Raw genomic sequence first — 27,686 nt, 5'->3', positions numbered from 1 at the left:
ATGGGACTTGGGGACACAGCCTGGCTCTGCCACTGACCCACTGACTGTGGAAGCTTAGTACAGAGACTGTGCCTCTCAGTCTCATTTTTCATCTGCGAAACATGGGGTGATGAAGTCATTTAATTCCTCTGGGATCTTGAGGATCCCAGATATAAAGTGTATTCAAGCAACATGCACTTTTAAGCATCCGGCAGCATGCTAAACATCAACACTGAATAAAGCAGACTGGCCCCCTGTCTTCTTGAATAGCACAGTCTAGTAGATCTTCACACCCCTCAGGCTTCATTAGTGACTACCTCCTGTGTGCCAGACACCACACTGGAAGCTTTTGTTTATTATTATCTTCAGCTTCAACCAAAAGCTGAGAGGTAAACATTCTATAGAGCCCGGTGTCTTTTCTCTTTAAAACACTAAGTTCATTACTGGATGGGATTGATATGATCCTCTATCCACCAAGCCCTTGGTGAAAGAGGACTACTCTGTAGCATGACAATCTTCCCTTGCTACTTGGAGAAAAACTATCATCTATCTCGGGCTTTTAGATATTACCTCATTATGTTCTGTTTACCAGCGTTGGAAAGAGCCATGTTCTGGTCTTGGTTGGGATTTGCAAGACCTGGTGCATTGAAGAGGGACTTGTCTACTCTAATCAGGTGAGAATCAGGTTGCTAAGGAGACCGTCGTCATATTAAATCAGTAAACACTGGGATGCTCACAGCTCCCCTGGAAAGGGGGTGCTTTCTCTTTTGAGAAAGGAAAGCAACTCCCTTTGGATTGGAGGGGAGAAGCCATCACGGAGAACCGTGTTTGAAAAGACATGAAACCACTTTGTAACTCTTTATCTTTCCAATTTATCATGAAGCAAAAGGAGAGGCAGGAGGGACAGGAGTTATGTTTTGCTTAATCCAGAAATCTAGGCTTCCTAAGCTTTCTTCTGGAAACCTTGTGCCCTATACTCAAGAGCAAGTAATTAAAAAAAAAAGATAGAAAGAGAAAATAAAAACAAAATTAGGAACGCCAACAGGAGAGAGTAAAAGGCTGGGTTAGTAGACAGCAGGCACCCAATGAGGCAAGCACTTTAGATGTCAAACTGCCTTGAAGATGCAGAAAAGACCGCACACTGCTGGAGGAACTAGTCCTACGCCTGAGATGAGCTCATTCTGCTTGCTTAGGGAAAGCAAAGCAAAAACATTAATCTTTTTCCTGATTGATAGCAGACTTGGATTAATAAAAAAAAAGTGCCTATGCATGTATTTCTTGCAATAAAATATTTATTACAGAATGTTAAAGAAAGATTGATTGACCAGATGAATAAAGAGTATTCCAGGTTGCTGAAGCTTTAAGTTCTGTCCTCCAACAAAAATAAATGTATCCAGGGAGTATTCAAATTTTTGAATACCTCAGCTGTCACTGGCTGAACTCTTGTAAGTACTGAGACTGGGTCTATATGAAGCCGAAATAGGAACCCACCAAAGAACTCCGCTTCTCAACCACTTTCGGTTCATAGGATAAAATATCCATGAATTATACGTGCCAGATGGAAACATAATGAAAATCTTATCCAACAATTTCCATTTGCAGAAGAAAAGATTGGAAGCTAGAGAGGTTTGATGGCATGCTCAAGGTCAAGCAGGCCCTAACTAGAACCCAGGTATCCTCACTGCTGGTCCTGTCTGCCTTCCACAAAGGAGACCTATTGGTTTATTTGATGGTTTCAAGTTCTTCATTGAAATTAACCACGGTATGACATCATGTGACCTCCCATCAATCTGAGCCACAGAAATCTAACCTGATCAATTAATTTCTGCCTCATTTTATTCTGATCTCTTCCTTCTCATAGGAAGTAACATTTCTGTCAACAATAATGTCAGCTCCTACTCAGCTCTTCGTTTCCTGCAATTCCTGTCTTGCCCGACCCCTGCAGAGTGGAAGAAGGTGATGGATGGGTAGAGAAAGGGGAGATGGACAGCTACCAGGGAAGAATCTGTGATTTGGGAGCCTTTTGGTGACATGCACAGTCAAAGGACTAGAAAAGAATGGCTTTTTCAAACAGCATAAATAGAAAACCAGTGGGCCTGAGCACTCACTGCTACATAATGAACGTGCCTGCCTTTTGCTAGCAACATTTTAAGTCAGTAATTGGCCAGACAGGGGACGTGAACTGTTCACTGAGTCACAGAATAATACAGAAAATCTCAGAATGGCTTCACCTCCCATCAGGAAAGCCGCCTGTGTGCCAAGCCCTGTAGAGACGCATTTCTGGCATTTGAGGGAGCGCAGACATTCAAAATAAGAAAGGGCTTCAGAGGACAACCGTCCCTGGGGTCCCCGGTCTTTTCCACATCAGAAGACTCTTTGATATGTTCCCCTCTTTCCCTAGGGCCCCTTGTTCTAAAGGATATAGCCAGCAAACTAAACTGCCGTGATCATCTAAAAAAAAACAAAAAGGATGTTTCCCACAGAATAACCACAGATCTATATAACGAATGATCACTTAGTTAATATGATGCCTCTAAAAGATAAGTGGCCTGTCTCATCTAAAATAATCATAATATCAATAATAATATGATTTTATTGGGTGCTTGCCAAAGCCCAGATGAGGGATTTACAATGCCTATCTTCATTCCTACGAGACTATCATAAAGTTGTCTTTATTTCAGAGTTCAGGAAACAGAAGCATGGAGTCCTGTAACTTACCCCACTAGGTTCAAAACTCAGGTTTATCTGAACCACAAAATTACTCTTTTTTTTTTCTTTTTTATTATTTAGCTTCCAAGGTACATTACTTGTATGTAACCGCTTCATGCTGCAGTTTTTCTATTAGTCTTTCTGAAATATTGACACTCATTTGGGGGAATGCCCATCAACTTCTTCACAAGCTTCTGCAAGATTGGAGGTTCTAGGTTAAGTACTATTGTTTTCCTAAGATAGTCAAAGAATGGAGACCCACAGAGGGCTGGAAACTTGCTCAGTATCGACCTAGCTAATTAGCAGTAACACTAATTTTAAATGCTAGCTTTAAAAATCCTGGGTTCTGAGCTCTTTATGTCACGCTCAATTTGAGGAAGTAATAGCTGAATACCTACCAGGGAGAGAGCAGATAAATAGCAAGCATGTCATCCCCCTCATGACCAATAGCCATGGCAGACATTACTAATAGATCACGAAACTCTTTCCTGCTGAATCTGGATGTGGCTCTATGCAGGCACTCCCAATCAATGAGACTTGGCAAATAAGACAAATCTTATTCACTATTGGCACCATATGCAACACTGTTCAAGGTCCTCAAGATGATGTAAAACAAGGACAAAATGAGGGTCTGCTTTCAAGAATGCTATCACTCAGAAAATTATTGCAGTCCAAAGTAATTTATCTCAAAGTACGAGGGCAGACTAACTTCTAATGCCAGTGATTTTTGGAGACAGGCAATATCATGAGCAGATATTGATAACCTGCTCATAAAGTCAAGATCAACCAGGATGAGCGTAGGGATAGGGACCGTCTTGAGGAGATGGGATGTGAGAATGTGAGTGGGAGAAGCTGGTTGCTGAGGGTCAGTCAATAGGAGAAGGCATTAACTCAAGAGAAAGGTGTGAGTGCATGAAGCTGAGAGTGGGGGTGGAAATGTAATCTGACAAGGAGGGACACTGAGATTGATAGCTCAGAGAGAATGCGGTATCCACGGTGCTTCAGGAACGGCAATAGTTTGGATGTTTATCTCCTCAAACTTCATGTTGAAATTTGATCCCCAAAACTGAAGGTGGGGCCCAATGGGAGGTATTAGTGTCAAAGAGAAAGATGCCCCATGAATGGCTTTGCGCTGTCCTCATGGCAATGAGTGCAATTCTCACTCAATTACCTCTTGCAAGAGCTGGTTGTGAAAAAGAGGTCTAGCATCACCCCTGCCTTTCTCTCTCTCTCCCTCTCTCTCTCTCTCTCTCTTCCTCTCTCATCATGGGATCTCTGCACACACATTCCCCTTTGTCTTTCACCATGAGTGGAAGCAGCTTGAGGCTCTCACCAGATGCAGATACTGGTGCCATGTTTCTTGTGCAGCCTGCAGAACCAAGAGCCAAATAATCCTCTTTTCTTTATAATTACACAGCCTCAGGAATTCCTTTATAGCAACACTAAGTGGACTAAGACATGGACAAAGCTGAGATTTAAGGGTGGATGGAGCAGGTGAAGAATATTCGTTGTGGCCTATCAACACTTCTGATCAAGATAGCTCTTCTCTTTGCCTCTTCGCCTTTTTTAAAGATGTGACCGTGGTAAAAGAAAGAGTTACAGAATTGGGAGAAAGGGAAAATATAATATAGGCCCTTCCAAAACCTTTGGGACTTTTTCTCCCTCTGAAATAGACTTGGACAAGGACATTTTCTGACTCCCAGAAGTGGTGAATGCCATGAGGTCAGCAAATTCTGTCAAGACTCTCCCAGCCAAACAAGTCTATGTTACCTTGCTTGTTACTTTACCTCTTTAAAGGCGATGGCTACTGAGATGATGGATCTCAGAAACATTAGCAAAGGGAGTCAAAAGAACAAAGGGAAGAGGATCCAAATGTGGAGTGAAAGAGAGGGAGATGGTGTGAGTTACTGAGTATAGAACAGCCCAACTCCAGGGTGGGAAAAAAGGAACTATGCAAATGCCGGGATAAGCATTTCCACTTTGGAATTCTAAGAAATGAGAGTTTTCTAGAGAAGTTTTTAATCAAGGAAGAAATTCTATCTCATGAATGTGTCAAGATTTAGAACCAAGCCCCTTTCATAGGCAAGGGAAGCTCAGGCGCGCATTGACTGTGCCCTGAGTTTGGGAAAGAGGACAGTGTCTTCCTGGGCTAAGCAGCTGTCTGTACCACTTTGAATCAATTTCCACTTGAACATGTTGCCACTGCCTTCCAAACTCCATCTTCGAGCCCCAAGGGTGCATCATATAGAATGAGTCTCACAATTCCACAGACAGAATTAGCTTCTGCGATGAGATATCAGCCCTTGACTGGTGGTTAATTACGTACGATTCAAAATCAACCCCCTGTTGTTCAGATCTCCCCTGTGCCCGGAGCTCCTGGAAGAGGAGATTGCATGCCATCCTGGGTAAGGCTGGAGAAGGTGTATGGGTCTGGGCTGCAATATTTGGCACGTCTTAAAGACACATGTAAGAACAACACAGTGGATTGTTGTGAGAGCTGAGGACAGACTGCAAATCAGAATTCTGGGGGAAACGATTTTAAGCATAAAAATGTTTTTTGATGATGATTTTATTAGCTTTGTGATCGATGCAGGATTCTGTTCCTGTTGAAAGAAGTGAAGTATTTGTACGTCCCCAGCGTCCTTTAGTGAGCTCTCTAGGGCAGGGATCAGGGAACTGCAGCCTGTCAGCCACATTCTGCTCACTCCTTGTTTCACCAGAACACATCATTTGTTTACATATGGTCTAAGCCTGCTTTGAACTACAACAGAAGATGTGAGTAGCTGCAGTGGAGATCCAATAGCCTGAATGGCTCACGAAGCCTAAATTATTTACTCCCTGGCTCTTTATAGGAAAAAGTTTGCCAATCCTCGATTTGGGGAAACATCAGGGAAACCACCTAACCTTGTGTTTTGAAGCTGGGTTCTGCTGGTCCATGACCTTCTGATCTTTCCCCTGCTCTGGGAAGGAAATTTGCAGTGCAGGCAATTGCAAAGGAGCTGTCTCCCACAAGTGTCTTTGAGGCTCCTTGGCCAACTGTCTTCTGTCTGGAATCAGCAATGGCAGATACTGACAGTAGACTAAAGAGGGAAAAGGTTAAACACACACACGTATACACGTATACACATACACATGTATACACACAAACAGCACAAACACATCCACCCACACATTTATACATATGTACCTTATACACACACAAATATGCACACAGATACTCACATGCATGCATATACATATACACACAAACATGCACACATTTATACATATACACATACACATATGCACGTATACACACGTATACATACATACATGCATATATACCTATACACAATAGACACATATACATATACACACAAACATGCACACATTTATACATATACACATACACATATGCACGTATACACACGTATACATACATACATGCATATATACCTATACACAATAGACACATATACATATACACACAAACACACACATGCCCACAGTTGTACATACACACATATACACACATACATTCACACATACAGACACATGCATGCACACACATACTCTTGTATGCACACATGAACACATATATACACACATCCACACATACCACATATATACACATATACATACACACACACACACACACACACACACACACACACACACACTCTTTATTCAGCATCTCCAGTGGTAACTGTCAACCTTCTGTGGCTCCAGTTACTGTTGGCCTGGCCCCCTGTGGTGCCAGCTTTTGCTGAGGGATTCCAGACCCTGAACTCCTCCTAACAGGAAGTGGTAGGAACTTCCGGCCATACTGTTCTCTGTGATATCCCATAGTTGCTAGTAAACTCCTCAGCCCTTCCATCTCTGTATAACCAGTTCCTTTGGTCAGATTCCTGCTTTTAAATCCATAGATTTGTTTCTGTTTTCTTGATTGGATCCTGATAGGTCCAGGTCCTGACCCTGAATCCTGGCCAGAGCATGAAAGTCCTGTTAGGGTCAGCTTTCTGTTTTCCACTTTGATGTGGCTGTTGGAGTTTTGCTTTGACTACTGGGTGGCTGTGTTCTTCCAAATTGTTGGAGCAGCTTCATTAGCTAAGGAGTCCTTGCTAGAATCATGGCGTCTCTACCCTCACCAGATGAACATCCATCTGCAGCCTCCAGTATCTCTCTCCTGCCCACAGTGAGATGGGACTCCAAGGAGGCGGCACCATCATAGCTCTCAGCTCCTGTGCCCCTACCACCAGGACAAGTCATTCTTGCTATGCCCTTTCCTTGTTTCTGCACTGCTCACACTCCCAACACACCTCCGCCCAACTCCAGACTCTTGGCCTAGTATATAATAACTCCAACCTTACTCCTACCACAGATCGTTTGATTCTGATGCCCTCAACATTTGAATCTTAGCCCTTCCTAGCCCATCATTTTTCTATGATTTAAAAATTGATCCTGAAAAACAAACAAACAAAAAAATCAGTGGTCAAAACATTTTAGAAAATGCTGGGTTAAACAAATTAAAAGAGGTCTCTTCAATACAGGCCTTCTCAGAACCTTCAAAATAAGAGGCAACTGAGCTGGCATTGTTTTCAAAGCTAATTTGAGCCTGGAACTTTTCTTCTCTGTGTGTGAATCATCTCATGGGACTTGGGATCCATGAAACATTATTTGATACGATGAGTGCTTGTTGTTTTTGTCTGTCCAGCTTCCATTGGTGACAGGATAACTCTCTTGAATCAGAGACCTTTTCCTTCTAGTATCAGTGGGACTGATCTTCCTGCCATCATCTTCAAAAACAGAGTTGTCACATCATCCAGTCGTGTCCACAGTGATTGACTGAGGTTGGGAAGTTATCTAAACTGGGACAACCGGAGTCCTTAGGGAGACTTTCCCAACAAGGGTTTCAGGAAGAACTTGTTCTTTCTTTCACTGGGGGTGTTGAGTTACTAGAGTGTTAGTGGGCCAGGGGTCTAATGGCTATGAGGTATGGAGAAAGTATTGGAATAGAAACCTAGCCAAGAGCGATAACAGATTTGACAGCTAGAGAGAAAGCAGAACCCTGACAATATTTCCTAAGCCCCTGGACCCAGTCAAGGCTGAAACTGGTTCCAGTCCTCTGACTCCTTAATTATATGAGCTAATAAATCCTACCCCTCCATTTTTATTTTACTACTGTTAATAATTTTATTCTTGCTTAAGATAGTTTGAGTTCACCTTTTTGTCTCTCACAGATAAAACATGCCTGGCTAACAGATGGAGAAAACACAACCTCCTCTGGCTCGAAGTACATGCCATGCTGCCTTGGGTCAGAATCCCCCTGCTGGCTTTGAATCCTTAGAATGCAATCCCCAAGGTCAGGCGCTGGGCTTGGTATTCTGTCCCACCCACTGGAGGTCCCCTGAAGAGAGAAGGCCGTATAGAGGTCAGGGCTTGAATGGGAGAAGACAGAGGGAGCCAGACAAGACCACCGGGTAGCCTCCATCCATGAATCATCTTTCCAAAGCCAGGTCTCAGTCTCCACACTCTGGATCTTGGTTTTGTGTGCATCCACTAGGTGAGACCTTCAGGGCATGGTCACCCAGCCCTGTGCCGCTTCTTAAATTCTGCCATGATTCTCCATTTGCTCTAAATTTCCATCTTCTCTGCTGTTACACCATTCCAACACCAAAGATCATTGATTCCAACCCTGGAATGATTTACTTGGTGCAACCAGAAAACAACATATGTCGACTTGAATGATATTCAGATTAATAAATGAGAGACTCCAAGGCCTTGCAGCTGAGAAGCAGTTTTAATTTGGAAATTACTCATGTGGAATGGCAGCAGTGCCAAGAATACAGGTGTAAACAAGTGGCAGAAATGAGAAGAACCTGATGCGTGAAGAGAACAATGAAAATATTACCTTGTACGCTAAACACCCCTCAACATTGGGAAAAAGCTTCCACAATCTTGCTGATGCTCAAGCCACCCTCTATGCAGGTGAAGATGATCAGCCCCCTTTTGCGAAGGAGATCATCAAAGTGGCCAAGAATATACAAAGTGACCCAAAGTGCCCAATGTCAAGTAGGCAGAGGGCGCAGTCAGGGCTTGAATGTGATACGCCTGACACAGGCCCAGGTCTCTTTGCACGTTGGATAGGGATGGTTAGCTGGTTTCCAACTCTGATCAACATGAAACTGACTCTATTTCCCGTTTTTCAGCCATCCCAAAGGCTCCACCCCAAAATCCAAAGTTTGCCTCAACACTAAACACCATTTTGATGGAATGTCTACGTTTTCCTTCAACCATTAGCCTTCCCAGTTGCCATGTGGGAAAACTGTGTCTATAGATTCGAGCTCAAACAGTAAAGGGTTAAGGGCTAAAATGAGTATGATAGCAATTAAAGCTCTTCTTCTTGCTGATCACTTATTTCTTGTTTTGGTAGCTTAAAGCCTATTATGGCGTCTTAAGACATCAAAGAATGGTTTTTGTGGGGGGAAGAGAGTACATTATACCAAAGGCAATCCTTTAAAATATGGTGGACATAAGTAGATTTTCTCTCTCTTTGAAAACCCAACCAACTCCGTTAAGATGAACTAACAGTCCCTAATAAGGACAGCAGCCATCAGTTAAACAATTAACATATCTTTAGTGTCCTTCTCCCCAAATCATCCATAAGCTCCAGGAAAAAACATGTGCCTGTCTTGTTCATTATTGTGTATGTTCAGCTGTATTATCCTGTACGCTCTAGGAAAAAATGTGCCTGTCTTGTTCATTATTCTACATGCTCAGTAGGAGCACAGCACAGAGCAGGAAGTAGGTGCTTAGATCAGAAAATAATTCAGTGATTGAATGAATTAACAAACTGTTGAGATGAGATAGTCGAGTCAGCATAAGCATAACTTTTTTGTTTGCTGATCTCAGGAAAACATTACCTTCTAAACTTTATAACCAAAAATAGCTTTGTACTCAGTGTACTTTACTATTATTCAACAAAGCAGTTATTGATCACCTACTATGTGTCGGGGTGACTTAGATTGAGAGCCACTTCATACGCTTTTTTGGGAAATGCACAGACAAACATATAAACATACCTACACAAATGTAAATGTGCACACACACGCATATCCACAGACATGTACACATACAGTATAGTTTTAAAGCCTTAGCTTGATTCTCTACTAGTCAAAATATGCCTGGGTTTAACCTCTGCCTGCCTATTCCCTTCTACAGCTGTAAGGGCTTGATCTTCACTCACACTTGCTCCTTGGTACAAAGGACTGTGCTTGCCTACAGATTGCGCCATAGTTAAGCATCTGCTGCACCCATGCTTTGGAGCTGACTTTGGGTATTTGTCTGCACTGGCCCATAATCTCATCTTCCACTTGGGCCTCTGCTTTGTCCTCTTCCCTCAACCCTCGCCTGTGTCCTGGTTTTTCTCAGATACCTTGGCTTGGATCTCAGTCTCAGAGATGTCTAAGCCCTGTCTTGGTCTTCTTGGGCCTGGACCCTAGCCTAGAGGCTGGATGCTGAAATGGACTCCCCAGATGCCCCCTTCTCTTATCTCTTCAATGATCTGCCTGTGGGACACTTTAGAATCCACAGATCGTGCTTGCTAGAACTTGAGCTGACTCCATGAGTGACCAGCTTTTTCCTACCAGCTTGAACCCACTTTGCGTACCACCATGTGGAATGCCTTTTCCAGGTGGTGGGATTAGCTCTGTTCCTTCCATCTGCCCCACCCTACTGTAAGCAAATGGACAAGGTCCTGTGGGGAGGCATGGCTATTGCCCATCTATCTGCTTTGAATAAAAGTATATGAGGCTTCTTTAGTTGTAAACTCTTAGAAGAGGGTTCTAAGCCTTATTGACATTTTGGGCTGGACAATTCTTTGTGGTGGGGGTTGTCTCATGCATTCTCAGATATTTTGCAGCATCCTTAGCCTCTGTGTACTAGATACGAGTAGCATCCCTAAGTTGGGACAACCAAAAATGTGTCCAGACTTTGCCAAGATCCTTTTGGGGATGAAATTGTCTCCAGTTAAGAACCACTGCCTGGCTGGATGTGGTGGCTCACGCCTGTAATCCCAGCACTTTGGGAGGCCGAGGTGGGTGGATCATGAGATCAGGAGATGGAGACCATCCTAGCTAACACGGTGAAACCCCGTCTCTACTAAAAATACAAAAAATTAGCTGGATGTGGTGGCACGGGCCTGTAGTCCCAGCTACTCAAGAGGCTGAGGCAGGAGAATCGCTTGAACCCAGGAGATAGAGGTTGCAGTGAGCCAAGATTGCGCCACTGCACTCCAGCCTGGGAGACAGAGCATGACTCCATCTCAAAAAAAAAAAAAAAAAATACAACCACTGCCTTAGAAATTCCGGATGGTTTCCTTTCCTCTGAGTAGAAAACATGTTGTTATTCCCATCTCTCACTCCGTGGTAGAAAGGGCCTGTGAGTTACGTGATCCAGGGACAATAACGATCTTACAAAATTGCTATGGAAATTAACACTGTTAGAGTGGGCATCTGTGGCTTATGTCTGTCATGTCTTCATTCTCCATACGGCACCCTGATTTTCCCTTAAGGAAAATCTCAGCCTGTGGAATCTGGGTGCAGTCCCTCCGCCTAGCCATAGAGATTGGTTGAGGCATGAGCAATGACTGAAGTTGCTGCAGTGAGTCAGCCCTGAGACTTTTGCTGAACTCTCGGGACAAGAAAACTCTTTTGCCTACTAGGGTTTTTAGCTGGGAGGGAGCAAACCTAGAGCTGTTTGTGGCCGATTCAGTCATCTTACACCTCGACTTCTGCAAAGTGTAAGTGATAAAAAGAGAATGTGGGATAGCAAAGGAAACTGATGATGAGTGTGAACATCTGGATACAACCGCACCTAAAGCTCATGCCTATGGCATGAGCCTATGGCAGCCGATCTTTTCTTTGCTTAAACCGTTTTGAGTTGGGTTTCTGTCCTTTGCAACCAAAAGAGTAGTGATGAATATATTTAGGCTACATAGCACCTAGTATTGTGCTAAAACGTAACAGTGACAATATAAAGTTAATATTGTTACTAATTATTTAGTTGATAACTATTTGTGTACCTCACATGTGCCAAACTTAATGTTGGCTGTGAAGTGATGAGAATAGCTATGACGTACTAGAAGGCTCAGGTTCCAGTCTTGGCCTTATCACCTACATGTGATCTTGGCTAAGTTACTAATCCTGTCTAAGCATGTTCCCCTTATCTGTAAGAAGATAGAATTGAAACAGATCAGACATTGCAAATTGATGGTCAGGGGGTATATCCAGACCTTCTTTTGGTGTTTCATTTCACCTGCACAGTATTTTACAATACATAAAATGTCATAAGAAAATTCAGATGTCCAACTTCTTTAGGAAAATTGGGAGGTTAGCAACACTGGGCCCCTATGACATGGCAAGGACAAGCTGGTTTTAGAAGGGGCATATACTCTCTGAGTCACCCAAGACCCCATGTCTTCTCCTTATTTCATACTCCCTGCCTCCAGGACCCTCGACCTGCTGACCACGAAAGCATTTGAGTTTGTGTTTTCAAGCCCGTGTTCTTTCACCTCTAGTATTTTCTGAGATGGCAGAACACACACACGCTTCACGAACAGGAGACCGAAAGGCAAGAGGGTCAAGGGAGAGAGAGTGAACCCAAGAGGCGAAGCAGCCACCCAGGAAAGCAATCTCTTATTCTAACCTCTGCAGGGCCACTAGCAGGTTCTCAGGCCTCAGACACCGCAGCAGCCAGCGGGTAGAGAAAAACAAGCCGAGATTTTCTTTGCTTTTCAGCCAGACAAAGAAAATCCCTCTCTGTGTAAAGCCTCCTCCTCAGGCTTTGATGTCTCTCTTCCCAGCAGAGGCACCACTTCAGACAAGAGAGGCAGGCAGGGGCAGAGAGCTGAGAACAAAGCGGCATTTCCTGGGCTGCTAATTATTCTTCTTCTGTGTAAATAATTATCTGGAAGAGGAAAAAAACAGTCCATGGCTAAAGAGCTGGAAAAGCAAAAGGAAGATAAAAGGAGACTGGGGATTTGATGTGTCCCCGGGAGCAGTCCTTGAAGGGAAAGCGAGTCACAGCAAAATCCTTCTTACTTCCTGAGTTTTAAACACCTAGTCTGGGACTTTCAAAGCCCCTGGCACCGGTGCTGTAATTAAATCATGGTTCTAGAAGCCGGCATGCGGGTGATCTGACAGTTTCTGTCTCTGGATCCTGGTGGACTCTGCTGGAATAGAGGCAGGAAGTCTTAGAAATTAAGGCTCTGAAGTCAATGGGGCCCCAGTTTGAACTTGGCTCTACGGCTTATTAGAAACAGGATCGGGGACAAGTTGCTTATTGTAAATGAGATGGGGGACAAGCTCCTTCTTCCCACCTAGGGCCCATGTAAAAGCAGTGTCGTCTACTCGGAAGACTTCCGCATCTCTCTAAATCTGTGTGCAGTCGATATTTACACATCTATAGTGGACCCTACTGGTGCCCTGACACAGCCCCTTGCACTTACCATTTCTGTGCATGCCCACCCAACTACCAACCGCCAGCAGCCCTGTCCAGCACCCTTGGAATGTTTCTCCTGGGCACTTGAACCCTGGCTGCTCTTGCAGAAGGAGTTAACGCATCAGAATTAATGCTCTGTGGGAATCCCTCAACCAGCGACTGATGAGAATTAGGAGATAAAGTCCCTGGCCCTCTCATCCCCTAAGTGACGGGAGTTTGAGGGTGGCGTATGCTCCACAGAGCCTCCCAGCTTCCGGACAGGAACTCTAGTTTCCTGGAATGGCTCCTGGCTGGATAATGCACCTGCTATTGGTTCTTTCCTATCCCCATCTCATCTCTTCACTCCTCCGCAAGTGCTTCCCTGCATTGTACTAGAGCAAGCATGGAAAGTCAAGGCCAAGACAAAAGTATGCCAAATTGCAGGGTCTTTATTGCCAGCGGCCACGGAGGACTCACGTCTTTCTTATCTGTGGCCCCGAAAGGAGGGTGTCAAGATCTTTTATGCCCGTAAACCACCTTGGAGGTGAGGGTGAGGGGCGGGGGTGGGGTGAGGGGCTTCAGACATTCCGAAGGCCAGTGGGCTTTGGACATTCTGTAGACTACCTCCTGGGCAGGGGGTAAGGGTGAGGGGCTTCGGAGGGCCAGGGAACTTTGACATTCCGACTGTTACTTAAATGGTTCACAGAATTCAAGATAAGCGTTAGTTTACACATTGCCTGGGTGGGCTGGAAATTACAGAACTGAATTACTTATGACAAGTCGCAGGGGCCAAGATGGCATGGGTTTGGGCTGCTTGCCTGTCATGTCAGGGTTACAGAGAGCAGTTTCGACAGAAAGCCGAGGTACGGTTGAGGTGTGCAGTTTTATGGGCCTTTTAACATGTCACACCTGGGTCGTCTCCTGAATCAGCTACTTTTACTCCAATCTTTGTTTCGGGGTCAGATTCTGGAGAGCTCAAACTTAGGCAGGGGGCTTCAACTCTCAGCTCAAATGTCATTTCCTGGGGGAGGCACTCCATCAACATCTTGGACCCGATCAGGAGTTTGAGTTAAATGGGAGTGATGCCGCCTCTACATTTTGCTCACAGCACTCATGCATTTGTAAATTTATTTTTATGCATTTCTTTACTGTATTAATATCTGTCTCCCCCAGCCAAATATGAACTCCAAGAGGAGTGTGCCTGTTTTATTCACTGCATTGCCAGATCCTGGTATAGAACCTAACACATAAGAAGTGCTCAATAGCAGGGCGCAGTGGCTCACACCTGTAATCCCAGCACTCTGGGAGGCCAAGGCGGGCAGATCACCTGATGTTGGGAGTTCGAGACCGGCCTGACTAACATGGAGAAACCCTGTCTCTACTAAAAATACAAAATTAGCCAGGCATGGTGGTGCATGCCTGTAGTCCCAGCTACTCGGGAGGCTGAGGCAGGAGAATTGCTTGAATCTGGGAGGCGGAGGTTGCAGTGAGCCGAGATCACGCCATTGCACTCCCAGCTGGGTGACAAGAGGGAAACTCCGTCTCAAAAAACAAAACAAACAAACAAAAACAAGCGCTCAATAAAACCCTGGTGAGCCTGCTTCCTCTTGTATAACATAGAGGCCCAAAACAATGTTTATTGCATGGGAAAGGATGTGTGAATTACATCGCATAATCTATACAAAGCGATTAACTTAGAAATGGATGCAGTGTCTGAAACATAAGGAATATTCTAAAAGTGAACGTTCTCTGCAACCTTAGCTGTTTCCTCCTCTCTTGCCCACAACCGATATCACATAAAAAATTTAATTGTTCCTAAAATGTTGTGAGCTTGGAGTAAGTATCTTCGGGTCACAGATGAGGAGAAGGAGCCTCAGAAAAGTGGAGTAACGTGTCCAGAGTCACACAGCATTCCAAGGGAACGGCCAAGATTCCAAACTGGCTCTTTCTGACCCCAAATACTCCCCACTCCAGGCTCATGTGAGCCTGGATTGAAGGCAGAAGAGGGTGGTGTCAGGGAGGCCCATTAGGGGTAGTTGAATCAGTTTGGGGGAGAAATAAAGGGTTGAGCCATTAACAGACTCAAATGGTCAGAGAAGCAGCCTAGGGAGAAGAGGCAAACAGATGCCCAGTGTCAGAGAAGTTCTGTAAGTCTTGGTCATTTTTGTCCTAGGTGCAGAGGAGCATTTGAGTTTCTCCCTTGAGGCATGGGAAAGACAGGTAGGTGGGTATTGGAGCCACTGAGACTGGCAGAGGAAATGAACTGAGTCACAGGACTTAACTCCACTCCTATCACCTCATCTCTGCCTGACAGTGGGGCCATTCATCAGCGGGACATTCAAAGGCAAACAGGAAGGACGTTTAGAGGAAAGAATGAGAAACAGGACACCCCCAATTACCCAGCCATTCACAAAGATTCTTTGCAACCAGGGGCTTTTATACCTGGTGCGCAGAGGAAGAAAACTTTGCATTTGGCTGTTTGGAGATTACGGAGTAACGCATCCAAGTAAGCACGACACATCGTCTTATCTGTGAACTGAGGGAGCTGGATCCCAAAGAGCTGTTCTGGAGTCTCTAATCAGCCCCAGATAATCAGAATTCCTGGCTTTGTGAGGGTCGGGAGGATTTCCTCCCCTCTTATAAGGATCAAAAGACAGATGATATTCGGTGTTCAGCCCAGTATTGCATTGCCATCAACTTTGGATGGCTTAGGCATTGCGCTGTGGAGGTCGTAAGCCCCAGTTGCATGGTGGTGCTCTTCCAGATATCTCAAATAAGCCTCTGTGGTCCCCATCCATCAAGTGCAGTAGGAGTAGCTGACAGGATAGGCCTCAAGGGGAATTGTGGGCTGAGCAGCAAGAGTAACTGATGAAGGTGCAGAATCAGCACAGGCCCCAGATGAGCCTGGAGGTGGAGTCGAAGCCAGCTTATTTCTCCTGTGCGGAGTAAGGCAAGCAGGTCTTCGGGGATAGGGTTAGTAACCTTAACCTTAATCCTAACCCCTGTTAAATTTGAATTTTAGATTTAAAAAGCCAAAAAATAATAATTTTTAGCACAAGCATGTCTCATGCCATATTTAGGACACACCTAATGCTATGGTTTGGATATTTGACCCCTCCAAACCTCATGTTGAAATTTGATCCCCAATGTTGGAGGTGTTCAGGTCACAAGGGCTGATCTCCTACAAGAGTTGGTTGTTTAAAAGAACCTAACACCTACCCCCTCCTCACCTCTCTTTCGTTTTCCTCATCTCTCACTATGGGATTGCTTTTCAAGTGGGATCCCCTTTACCTTCTACCATGAGTGGAAGCAGCTTGAGGCCCTCACCAGAGGCAGATGCCAGCGCTACCCTCCTAGTGCAGCCTGGAGACCCCTGAGCCAAATAAACCTCTTTTCCTTGGAGGTTACCCAGCCGTAGGGATTGGTTTCTAGCAACACAAACAGACTAAGACACTTACACTAAAACATTATTCATTGCTTGTCCGAAATTCAAATTCATGTGGACATCTTATTTTTGTTTGCTAAATTCGGCAACCCCAGCTGGGGCTCGGTGGAAATTTAACGTAGGAGCTGAAGACCTGTGGCCTGCAGGTGGGAATGTTTTTGTTTGGCCAAGACAGTGCTTCAAAAATAAGAAAATTTCACATAAAATTCAGACTTCCGCTTTCCCTTGATATCTGGTCACCCTTCCTGCTTTTTGCTACCAGTTTATTCCCATCTCCACCCCTACTGACCCACATGGAGCTAATTTGCTAATTTATGGTTGCTTGCTTTACCTATGAATCATTTGAGTTTTAGACCCACTGGCTTGCCCTGGGATACACAAGGAGAGACCCTGGTTTACTCACGACAATAGCAAACCCTCCAGATCAAGAGTCGTTGGGTGGAGACACCCTTTCATCATGTTGTAGTTCTAGTCTCCCTCTAGGTGATTCTTTGGCACCTAAGACATTGCCATGGGTTGAGACACAATCTCAACTACTTTTTGTCCCTTGGTGGCCAACAGAATGTCACTGGCCAGGCTTGGCTTATATGCAAGTGTCTGTGGCCATCTGTGATCAACAGTCTTAGCAGATAATTTCTTGGGTGTTTGGTGGTGGAGTTCTCCAAAGAGAAGGAGGGGATCCTGTTATCCCAAGAAACAGGGAAAGGGCATAGGTAGAAAAGAACAATAGGTTTGCTGCCCTGCACAGGATTATACTGTCACTGCTTTTGTTTTTCTCTTTGTTCTTCCAAAGATTGCCCATTCCCTGAGTTCAGAACTTTCTGATCTCTATCTACAGGCTTGTGGTCCCAGAAACTGAATAGAAGCTTCTAAAAGATTTGCGGAATGAGCAAAAGTGTTCCGAAAGGGAGTTTTTGCAGAAAAGAATTAAAACAAGCCTGAGGATACAGTCTTTACAAAGACCTGTTTGCAAATCGCTCCTTAGCTGGCACCTGGGAACTTGGCTTTTAAAATGTCTCCTCCATTCCCTAACTGATAAGGTTGATTCTCTGTGCCCTGTTTATAGAAACAATGTGATTTATGGTGAATGCCTGCTTTCCTTCTGGGAGTCTGGAATTGTGGTTGTTGCTAGACAGAAAAATCTACATGAGCAGCCCCCGAAAACCACCCTGAACTCTGAATCTCAAATAGGCTACCCTGGGCATTATAAATATTACAAATGAATAGCTGTATTTTTGCAACTGGAGGGAGAGTGTGTCCTATGTGATCTTCCATAGGAGAGAGAGAACATAGGAAGCCTGCACATGACTTCCAGACTCTTATCTGTATCTTTTCCCTTACTGAATTGATTGTGAATCCTTATAATGTTGCCTTAGCCATGAGTACAATTGCACATTAACTCCTGTGAGTGCTTCTAGTGAATCAGCGGATGGTCTTGGGAACCACCTCCCCCAACCCAAGCAGGACCAAATCTTTAAAGTAGAGTCTATGATTTGCAAGGCACTTTACAATATTATTGCATTGATCTTCTTAACTGCCCCTTCCCACCATGAGAGACATCCTGTTCTCGTTTCAGAGATTAGAACACTAAGGCTCAGAGAGGTGAAGTGGTGTAGTCAAGGATGCAAAGCTGGTAAATGAAAGAATGGGTTATGAACCTAGACTGTCCCATTTCAATGTCACACCACAGTAGCTTCCAATACAAAGGAGAGACTGCCCTGTCATGATAACAGTCTCGTGTCCAGGGCCACTTCACTCTGTGAGCTTAGAGGTCTGGGATGTTCTCTGAGGGAGAGTTTATGGAATGAGTCAGTGACTTCTTTTTTGTCAGTAGCAAAGCTGATATTTACCCCTATGCCCATTATTTAACTCTGGGACCCCTAAGTTCAAAACCATTACAATATTTTGGTCACGTGACCTCTGATATGTCACTCGATTGCTCCAAGCATTCATCACTACATTTGTAGAAAGGAATGAAGAATTATCTAATTGATTGTGAAAAGAACACAGTCCTCCTCTATGAAGCACCTAGTAGCGAGCCAACCAAATGTTGGTTCCCTTCTCTTTCCCCCTCCACCCCTTATTCACTATGTGGGCTTGCTTCAGCCCTACCATTATCTCCATCTGCTTCCCCATCTGTAAAATGAGGGGGATGATTTTGATGCTCCCAGAGTCCTTCTGGGGCCGGCATGGTATATCAAAGAACAAGCATTTGTCTGGTGCAGTCTTTTAAAATCCTGCCAGCTCTGATCATAAGAGGCAGATCAAACCCACCCTCTGCCCACTTAAGAAAAAGGCTGCATGGAAGTCGCACAAAGGTGGTGAGGCAAAAAGCATGCTCCAGCCTTTCCCAGACACTGATCCAGAGAAAGGCATGTCAGAGTGTTGAAAAGTTCTTTGTTTAACTAAGGCACGGGCAGAGAGAGGGAAAAGGAACAGTAGACAATTTATAGATGGGGTTGTATCCTCTATATCCAGAGTTATCAATCTAAATCATTATAGGGCTCAGTGGATAATTTTTATAGAGCTTTGTGGACATCAGTACAAAGATCAGGTCAATAGGGAGTGGTGGGGACTGTGGAAAAGTACAGGTCCTATGCTAGCCTTGGAGAGAGCACCCCAGCTTCAACTGATTGGTGCCAAGTGGGAATGCAAGCATGGCATTGCCAGACCATCTCTTCCTCTTCTCATTTTTAAAAAGCCAGAGTTTTGGAATACGCTATTTCAATTTGTAGTGTTGCCTTGGGTTTTCTTCGTAAAGATCTCTGTGGGTTCAATATAACTCTTTGCATTTCCAGTGTTGCCTACAGGCTATTTGTTTGCGATCTCAGAGCTGCCAGGGCTTATTTGCAGCATCTTTGTCATTAAATCCCGAAGAATTTGTGACCAGAGGTTACCTTCACATCCTCCAAGATGGTCAGTTTCAGAGACATGGGAGGATATTTTCAGAAAGAGCTGGCACCATTTAACTTTAAGCTATTCTTGAAGTTTACCCCTGTATACCCCTATATCTTTGTTAAGGTGCATCTCTCATCAATATAACATCTTCTGGGAAAACTCCTAGTTATCCTTCAAAACCCAGCTCACATGTTTATTCCTCTGTGAAGCTTTTACTAATCATCACCTTCCTCTCCTGGGGTTTAACTTCCTGCCCCACCTCTGTGTATCTACCACTCCTCTCTCTATGTTCACATCATGGATTAGTCAGGGTCCCAGTTGAGAAAATGCCACACACCAACTAGACACCATAAGGAGACTTTCAGATGCTGTTTACAATGGAGTGTGCACTACAATGGGCAGGGTTAAAGGAAACTGACGAGGCGTAGTGCAGCACCTGGGACTGGCAACACTGGGGAGCTGTTACAATCTCTAGTCCTGAAGCTGCAAAAGGAGGAAGAGCAGTTATAACATTCACAGAGACTAGAACTGTACACAAGATTCCCTGGCAGGAGCCTTGAAAAAGAGACACACCCACACCACAGTGACCTGTCAAGGAGGGAGCCAAGAGAATAAATTCTCAACCTTACTTCTCTGACTCTCCAGTATCTTGTTGGTGCCTTTCATTGGCTGAAAACAACTGGAATCAAAAATGCAAGGAAGTCTACTGACATGGTCCATAGGGTCAGGGTCTGGAGGCTACAGTGGGGTGGAAAAGGGCAAAACAAAAGATGTGTAATATCCACCATTCTGCATGGGTCTCTATTACGGCACCTGCTGTTTACTGCCAGGTCCCCTAGAGGCTGGCAACTGCTGGGGGACAGAGAATCAGTTTGTTTATATCCGTACCCTCAAAATCTGGCATAGAGTATGTGAGTGATAAATGGTTATAAGAATTACCAGGTACATCATACAGCACCTGGTAAAATAGAAAGATTAGGGATTATTTTTAGATTAGCCACAGGCATGAAGCCATCAGGAACTTCTTCCTTTCATCCAATAGTGTATCAGCACCACTGTGTGAGGTATTATTTCTGACATCCAGGAGCTCTTTATCTCAAGCTTGAAATTCCTAGAGCAAGGAAAGCAGTTCTGCACCCTCTATTTCAAATTTCCCCGGTGTGGATGCTATAGGTCACTGGTTTGATGTGATTCTTGGAGATGGCATATCAGAATCCATTGTCAAGTGTAAAGCCCTGTAGATTAAGCAAAAGTCTTCTCTACAGAACTTGTCAGAGCCTTTAATGTGCCATAGTATCATATGAATCAACTAAAGGGGGCCATAGTAAGCAGGCTTTTCTAAATTTATTTGGTCATAAAATTATTTCCCCACTGAGCATCTTGTAAATCAGTAAGTTGGAATATGCTTTGGAAAACATTGTCCTTCTTTAACCACTTCATTTTACAGATGAGAAAACTAAAGCTCCAGAATAGTTATCACCAATCAATCTGGCAGGCAGCACAATTTGCATAAAGAACCAAACGTCAAACTTGCTTTCATTGAGTTAGCCACTCATTGCCTTTGATTCTTTCTCCAAGCTGTCATCAGTTCTTTCTCAATGGGTGTCTCCCCCAAACCTTGACTAGGAATAAACAGGAAGTAGCCAATGGCTCTTTTCCTACTAAAATCTCATGGGCCCCTGGGTGACAGGTGTGACCCATTGTGAGATGTTGTCACCATGATGACACAGAAGCTTGTTGGGCATATATGGAGAGAAGATGACACCGAGTGAGGGAGGGATGAAGGTAGTTGAGAACTGCACCCCTCTGGAGTGACAATTCACTGTCTCCTGAAAAAGTCCCATGCCATTAGCACTAGATAGGGAAATTCCACTCCAAAAAAGGGCAGACAGAATGGTTGTCTGAAACAAGAAGTCTGATGATAGCTCTCCAATGCTGAAAACTCTTTAGCAACTCCTTTTTCCCCAGGACAAAGTTCTGATTTATTATTTCCTACCGTAAATTTTACCTTTGATTTTTCTTAGAGACAGGGTGTCACTCAGTTGCTCAGGCTGGAGTGCAGTGGCACACTCTCGGCTCCCTGCAGCCTTGACCTCCCCTGGCTCAAGCAATCTTCCCGCTTCAGCTTCCTGAGTAACTGGGACAGGCATGCACCACTCTTCCCAGCCAATTTTTTGTATTCTTTGTAGAGGCAGCATTGTATCGTATTGCACAGACTGGTTTCAAATTTCTGGGCTCAAACAATCCATCCACCTTCACTTCTCAAAGTGCTAGGATTGCAGGTATGAGCATAAATTTTAAATTTCTCTTTTGCCTCATCTGGTGCCACCAACTGCTCCCTTGACCCTCTCTACCCATTCCACACACTACATTCCAGGAAATGTGCACAGCAACCAGCTCCTCAGATGCACCACCCTGTAGCTCATGTGCAGACCTTTGCATGATCTCTTCTTTCCATCTAGAGCTCCCTCTCACCATTCTATTTGTCTGACCAGCTTCCATGCTAAGAGGCAGTGTGGTGGCTGATTAATGCATGGGCTTCGAAGTCTAAGAGTCTGAGTTCAAACTCCAACTCTGCCACTTCTTAGCTGTGCAGCTTTGGGCAAATGACTTAACATCTCTGAGCTTCAGTTTTCTCATCTCTAAGACGAGGATAACGATAATACTATCTGTCTCAAAAAATGTTTTAAAGAGTTAAATAAGATAATTCTTTACCCATCATATAGTAAGTGTTCACAAGATGATACTTTTAATTCTATTTCTTTATGGTTCAGTTTAGATGCCCAGCCTCTGGGAAAGCTTCTCTGACTCCTCCTAAAATATACCTACATGCACATGCCAACACATACATGAACACACATGCATTCGCACATACATGCATTCATACATACGCACACATACACACAGCCCTTCCCACATCTCCTCCAAAGCATCTGTAACTTCTCCAACCCTGCTTCCAATATTATTCTCACTTACTTTTCTATATTTCTGCTTCCTCACTTATCAGCTCCAGGTAGGTAGGAGCTACATTGCATCTCCAGCACCCAAGGCAGTACTGGACTCACAGTAGGGGCATTTGACCCATCCTGGTCAATTCTTATTACTTACTTTTGTGTTAGGGCAGAAAAAGCCAGCATCAGAACAGACAACTGAGTCCCAGCCTCAGGAAAAGGAAAGGATGTGCCCAAAGTCATATAGCTGATTCGTGGCAAAGGGACCATTGAGCTGAACCTCTCGAGTGTTGTCTGGCAGATCCTAAGTTCCTGCTAAGGCTGTACAAACAGACCCCAGTTTCCAGTACTGCTGATGCCTCAAGATTTGCATGCTCTAATTTTTGAAGGAGGTAAAGAAGAGCCTACTTTGCTTTTTTTCTCAATTCCCTAAGCAAGCATCCCATTTCTTGAAAGAAAATGGATTCTAGGTCCTTTTCAGCATAGCAGTAATGGTCTTCTTGTTGAATCACAGCCACTGATGACTTCTTTTAAAGAAAGAGTAATCAGTTCAGGGAAATGCATTACCCAGGTAAAATGACTCCCCGCGGTGATGAGCATGTGAACCAGGAGAGCCCTCCCGCTCAGATGTCCTCAAATGAAAGGCAGAGTACATGTCTCTGGTTTCAGCTTTGAACTGTGTCTTTCAGGCATCCTGGATTTGGACTGGGTCACCAACATCGATGCCCATGGGATCATCTTGGCTCTGTTCAAAGCAAGCATTTCTTGTTCCATTCTGTTCCACTCCTCCCTGGGAGCAGCTGCAGGGGTTTCTGAAAGGATGACCTCCTTTTTAGCACAGAGATTATTCATGGAGCTTAAAAACAGCAGGATGAGCTTAGAAATCGGTTCCTGCTACTTCTTTACCTGGGGAAACTAACACTGGGAGGTGGAAAGCAATTGGTATGGGGTTGTTCAGCAGAACAACAACAGAGCCAGCTCCAATCTTCCCACCTTTCCACAGCACCTGGAGACTCTCTTGGCTCTTTCTGTGTATCCACTGGTGGATGAAGCAGTTAAATTTGTAATAGATTTGGGACAATCACACAAAAAATGACAGAGAGCCCACTTAGTGGTTAAGTTCCTTCGTGGCACCTTTCATGGCTCACAACACAAAAATTAGAATACAGAAGATAAATATGTTAGCTAAGGTTTGTTGATCACTGACTAGATATCAAGAGCTCTCCTGAATGTTTTATATTCATGTCTTGTTTACTATTCCCAATGGCCCAATGAGGTGCCAGCACCCTTTTACAGATGGGATACCTGAGGATGGCAGAGGTTAAAAGATATTGCTGAGATGCAACAGAGTCAAAACATAATCCTCTTTCTCTAATGCAGAGCTTATGCTCTACACTATTTGACTATCCTGCCTCTTGGATCACTCTGTACAAGACACTGTGCTGGATGTTAAAAAAGTCAAGGATAAATGAGACACAGACCCCACCTTCAAGAAGCACGCTTTCATTTGGGAAAGAAATACATATAAACAGATAATTACTAGACTATCTGTGATCAGAGGTAAACAAGCAAACTAACCACCTTTGTGTTTACTTTTTCAAAGTGCTTATATTATTCAATCTATGATTGCATATGGACACACACAGATGTTCTCTCTCTCTCTCTCCACCAAAGAAGACAAGGTAGGTATTATCTGCATTTGACAGATACAGATGTGGAAACCCAGAAAAGATAGAGGGTTGGCCCAGGTAACAGACAAAATTGATGTCATGCCCAAGTCTCCAGCTTCCAGCTTGGGTTCTTTCTCCACCAGACCACCAAGAACATCCAAACAGCCTCCTGGTGGCCAGAATCAGTCCAAATGCTGAACATTAATAAGAGCTGCTACAAAGAAAGACTGCTTCATTTATACTGTTTATCTGCGAGTCCTCCTTAGTTCCACCGAGAAGGACATCAAAGAAGAAAATTCTGGATTCAGCAGAGGTGCAGTTAAGTCATTGGGAGAACTTGCTGTGATCCTTTGATCTTAGTCTAAGAGATTTAGAACAAGGGCTTGTTCGGACTTATTTTAAGGGATTCTCCCTTCTTGGTCTTCATGTTTTGGCCCAGAAATCCAACAGATGGAAGTTTTGGATTTGTAATCTTAATGGTCTAACCCATGAGTTTGCCAACATGTTTTGTAATTTTCATCCTTTCCTTCATATCTTCCACCCAGCCCCATCCTCCCTCAAGCAAACGCCTGTTTCCTGAATAATGAAGGATACCTTACACTCTGCAGCTTTAATCTTGCTGCTATTTCTTGAGAAAATGAGTTTTGGCCTTAATTAACTGCTCAGAAACTGGGCACATACTTCCCACTGTGATCAGAGCAAAGAATTAGCCTCGAAGATAAACAAGAAGAGTGTAGGGTCAGGGGATGTCTTGCAGAATTATAAAGTGAGTAAGGAAGCATTTAGACTTCCCCTGAAGAGTCTATTTAATTTGTGGTAAGGCTGATAGTGGTCATGCTAGAATGAACACCCGGGGAGTGTTTCTTCGTGGCTTAAGTGCTTAACTGTTTGAGAATGCCCGTCACTGTCCAAGGTACTGACCGAGATATTGCAGCGTTCAAATTGTTGATAATTTCCAAGGCCTTTCACATTGCGGGTAGGGTACAGAACAATGTCCTGGCCTGAAAGTGGGTGTAAGGGTTCGTGACGGAAAACACAGAAGAAGATATAAGTTGAGATTGCAAGCCTATTATTGACTCCAGTGACACGGGCAACTCTCTCAACCTCTCAGAACTCTGTTCTGTCTATGGAAGAAAATGTTTGTGCTATCTACTTCACAGGGGCAGTCAAAAGATGCAATATCATTAAATATATTTCAAAGCCTGGTTTTGTTTCCTAAAAATGTGATGATGATGATGATGACAGGATAAAACTTTTAATAATATTGAGGGTTGTGTGCCTGGCACAGCTCTTATGGCTTTACAAGTATGAATTCACTTATTTGTCAAAAAATATCTTTATATTATTAGGAGATATTATTATGCTCGTTTTGTAAATAAGGTACTCACAACACAGAGAGATAAAATCATTTTCCTGGATGCACCCAGTTAATGGAGTACATCCCAAACACATTGTGTATAGTTATTATCATGAAAAAAAACCAAAAGATTATAAACACGTATTTTGAATTCCCTTCTGGAGCCTCAGCTTTGCCCAGAATGGAATCCCAGACTTCCATTTCCTCCAAAGGGGAGCTCCATGACTATTCCCCAAGACTAACCTCCATGTTGTACATGAGATTGTTCTGAAACAGTCGCCCTATCCTGTCACCTTAACACCCTGAAACCCTCAATGACAATCATCCTCATAGGACCATGTTCAAACACATTAGCCTGGCATCTGGGACTACTCAACCTAGGGCTTCTCTCTTTAGAGGCTTCCTTCTCTCCCTCAGTTGTAACTCAAGATGCCCCAAACTTCTCCCGACTCTCTGAGCATGCCATGACTTTCCTACTGCAAGGTCTTGATGCTGTTACCTTGTTGGGAATGCCCTCCCTTGCCTAACAGGATAACTCCTATTCAGCCTTTGAGGTTCATCTTAAATGATTCCTCCTTGATTTCACTTCCTCCCTTGTGCTTCTAGATTCCTTTGTAGTTCTCTCTCCTATAGGATCTAAAGAACACTTTAACTAGCATTAGGAAGATCTGTGTTTTTTCCATACACTCATAGAAATTCTAAGGCCAGGCATGCCTTATTTATCTCTCTATTCAGAAAACTTAACTCAGGGCTTGTCACTTACACGTATGTATGTTTACAAACATACGTACATTTGTTTCTATGAAAGAATGAATGTGGCTCCTCCTAGAAGAAAGAGAAGAGAGGCTTTGGAGACTTTTCTTCGTGAAAAGACTAAAAATAGCACCACAGTTTCAAATTTAAAAGGCTGTGCTTGCAGTTGAGATCTCAGCACAGAACAACAGAAAGATCTAGAGCTTGAAAACTGGTAGTTTCAAGTTGAACATCTTTCTCTGCATATGCCAGCTGTAACCTGGGAAAGCCTTTTCCCGTCTCTGAGCCTTAGTTTCTTGGTCTGTAAAACCAAGAGGATCATATTCTACTTGGTAGGATCTCTGCAGAGAACAAATGGGAAACTGGAATCAACCCATGTTTCTAACAAGAGAAGAATGGATATAATAGAATATTATGCAGCTGTAAAAAATGAATGAATTATAGCTATGCACATTAGAGGAGAAGGGAGACAATGTAATATTATGCAGGTGTAAAAAGTGAATAAACTACAGCTACGCACATTAGTGGGGGTGAATCTCAGAAACTTAATATTCACCCAAAGAGATAAATCCCATAGAAAATTCATAGTAGAGAGTCCATGTATATAGAGTTTAAGAACAATCAAAACTAACGCTATAGTGAGGGACAGGAGAGCATAGCCATTATGTACTCAGGGGCCAAAAGTGGGTTCATGGCTGAGTATCCCCTTCTCCTAGCTGAGTGACCCTAATGAGTTACCTAACCTCTCTGTGCCTCAGCTTTTTCATTTATAGAATGTTGAAGAAAGCAATGGTTCCTACCTCAAAGAGCTGTTGTAAGGATTAAATAAATTAATATATGTAAGACACTTAGAGGAGTACCTGGCACGGAGAAAACGCTATGTAAATGTTAGCTCTTATTATTTTTGACTAGTTGTTATTACTGTTGTCATTACATATCATGATTTAGGCACATATAGTTGATGGTTAAACTATCTGAAAAAACAAGGGAGAGATTAAAACAAAATTCAGGGTAGTGATATATTTTAGGGGCTTCTAAATTAATAATGTTCTGTTTCATGAGCCAAACAGTGGATGCACAGATATTTATGTTATTATTATTCCTTAACTGTATATATAGATTTTCAGTGTTTTTTAGGTGTGATGTATTTCCCAATAAAATTTTCTAAAGATTAAATGAAATTAATTATTGAAAAGGACCAACATCATTCTTTTCCCCCTCCTGGCTAGAATCTACCCTTTTCTGCAAGCCTTTGGATGATGTATTTGCCTTCACAGAAAGAGCCTCAACCTTCTGAAGGGGAACTGATCTGTTCAGCAGGCTCCCCCATTCATCATCCCCCAAGCAGCGTGTTTTACATTCGTCTGCAGATGAAGATAAAAGGGTGGTGTGTTGCCCTCTTTAAGATTGCTAGCAGGATAAGCATGAAGAGGAAGGCTTTCATATTTCACCCTAGGCTTTCCAGC

The sequence above is a fragment of the Cebus imitator genome, unplaced genomic scaffold, assembly GCF_001604975.1.
Source record: "Cebus imitator isolate Cc_AM_T3 unplaced genomic scaffold, Cebus_imitator-1.0 Scaffold237, whole genome shotgun sequence".
Classification (NCBI taxonomy): Eukaryota; Metazoa; Chordata; class Mammalia; order Primates; family Cebidae; genus Cebus; species Cebus imitator.
Note: the sequence above shows the minus strand (reverse complement) of the source record.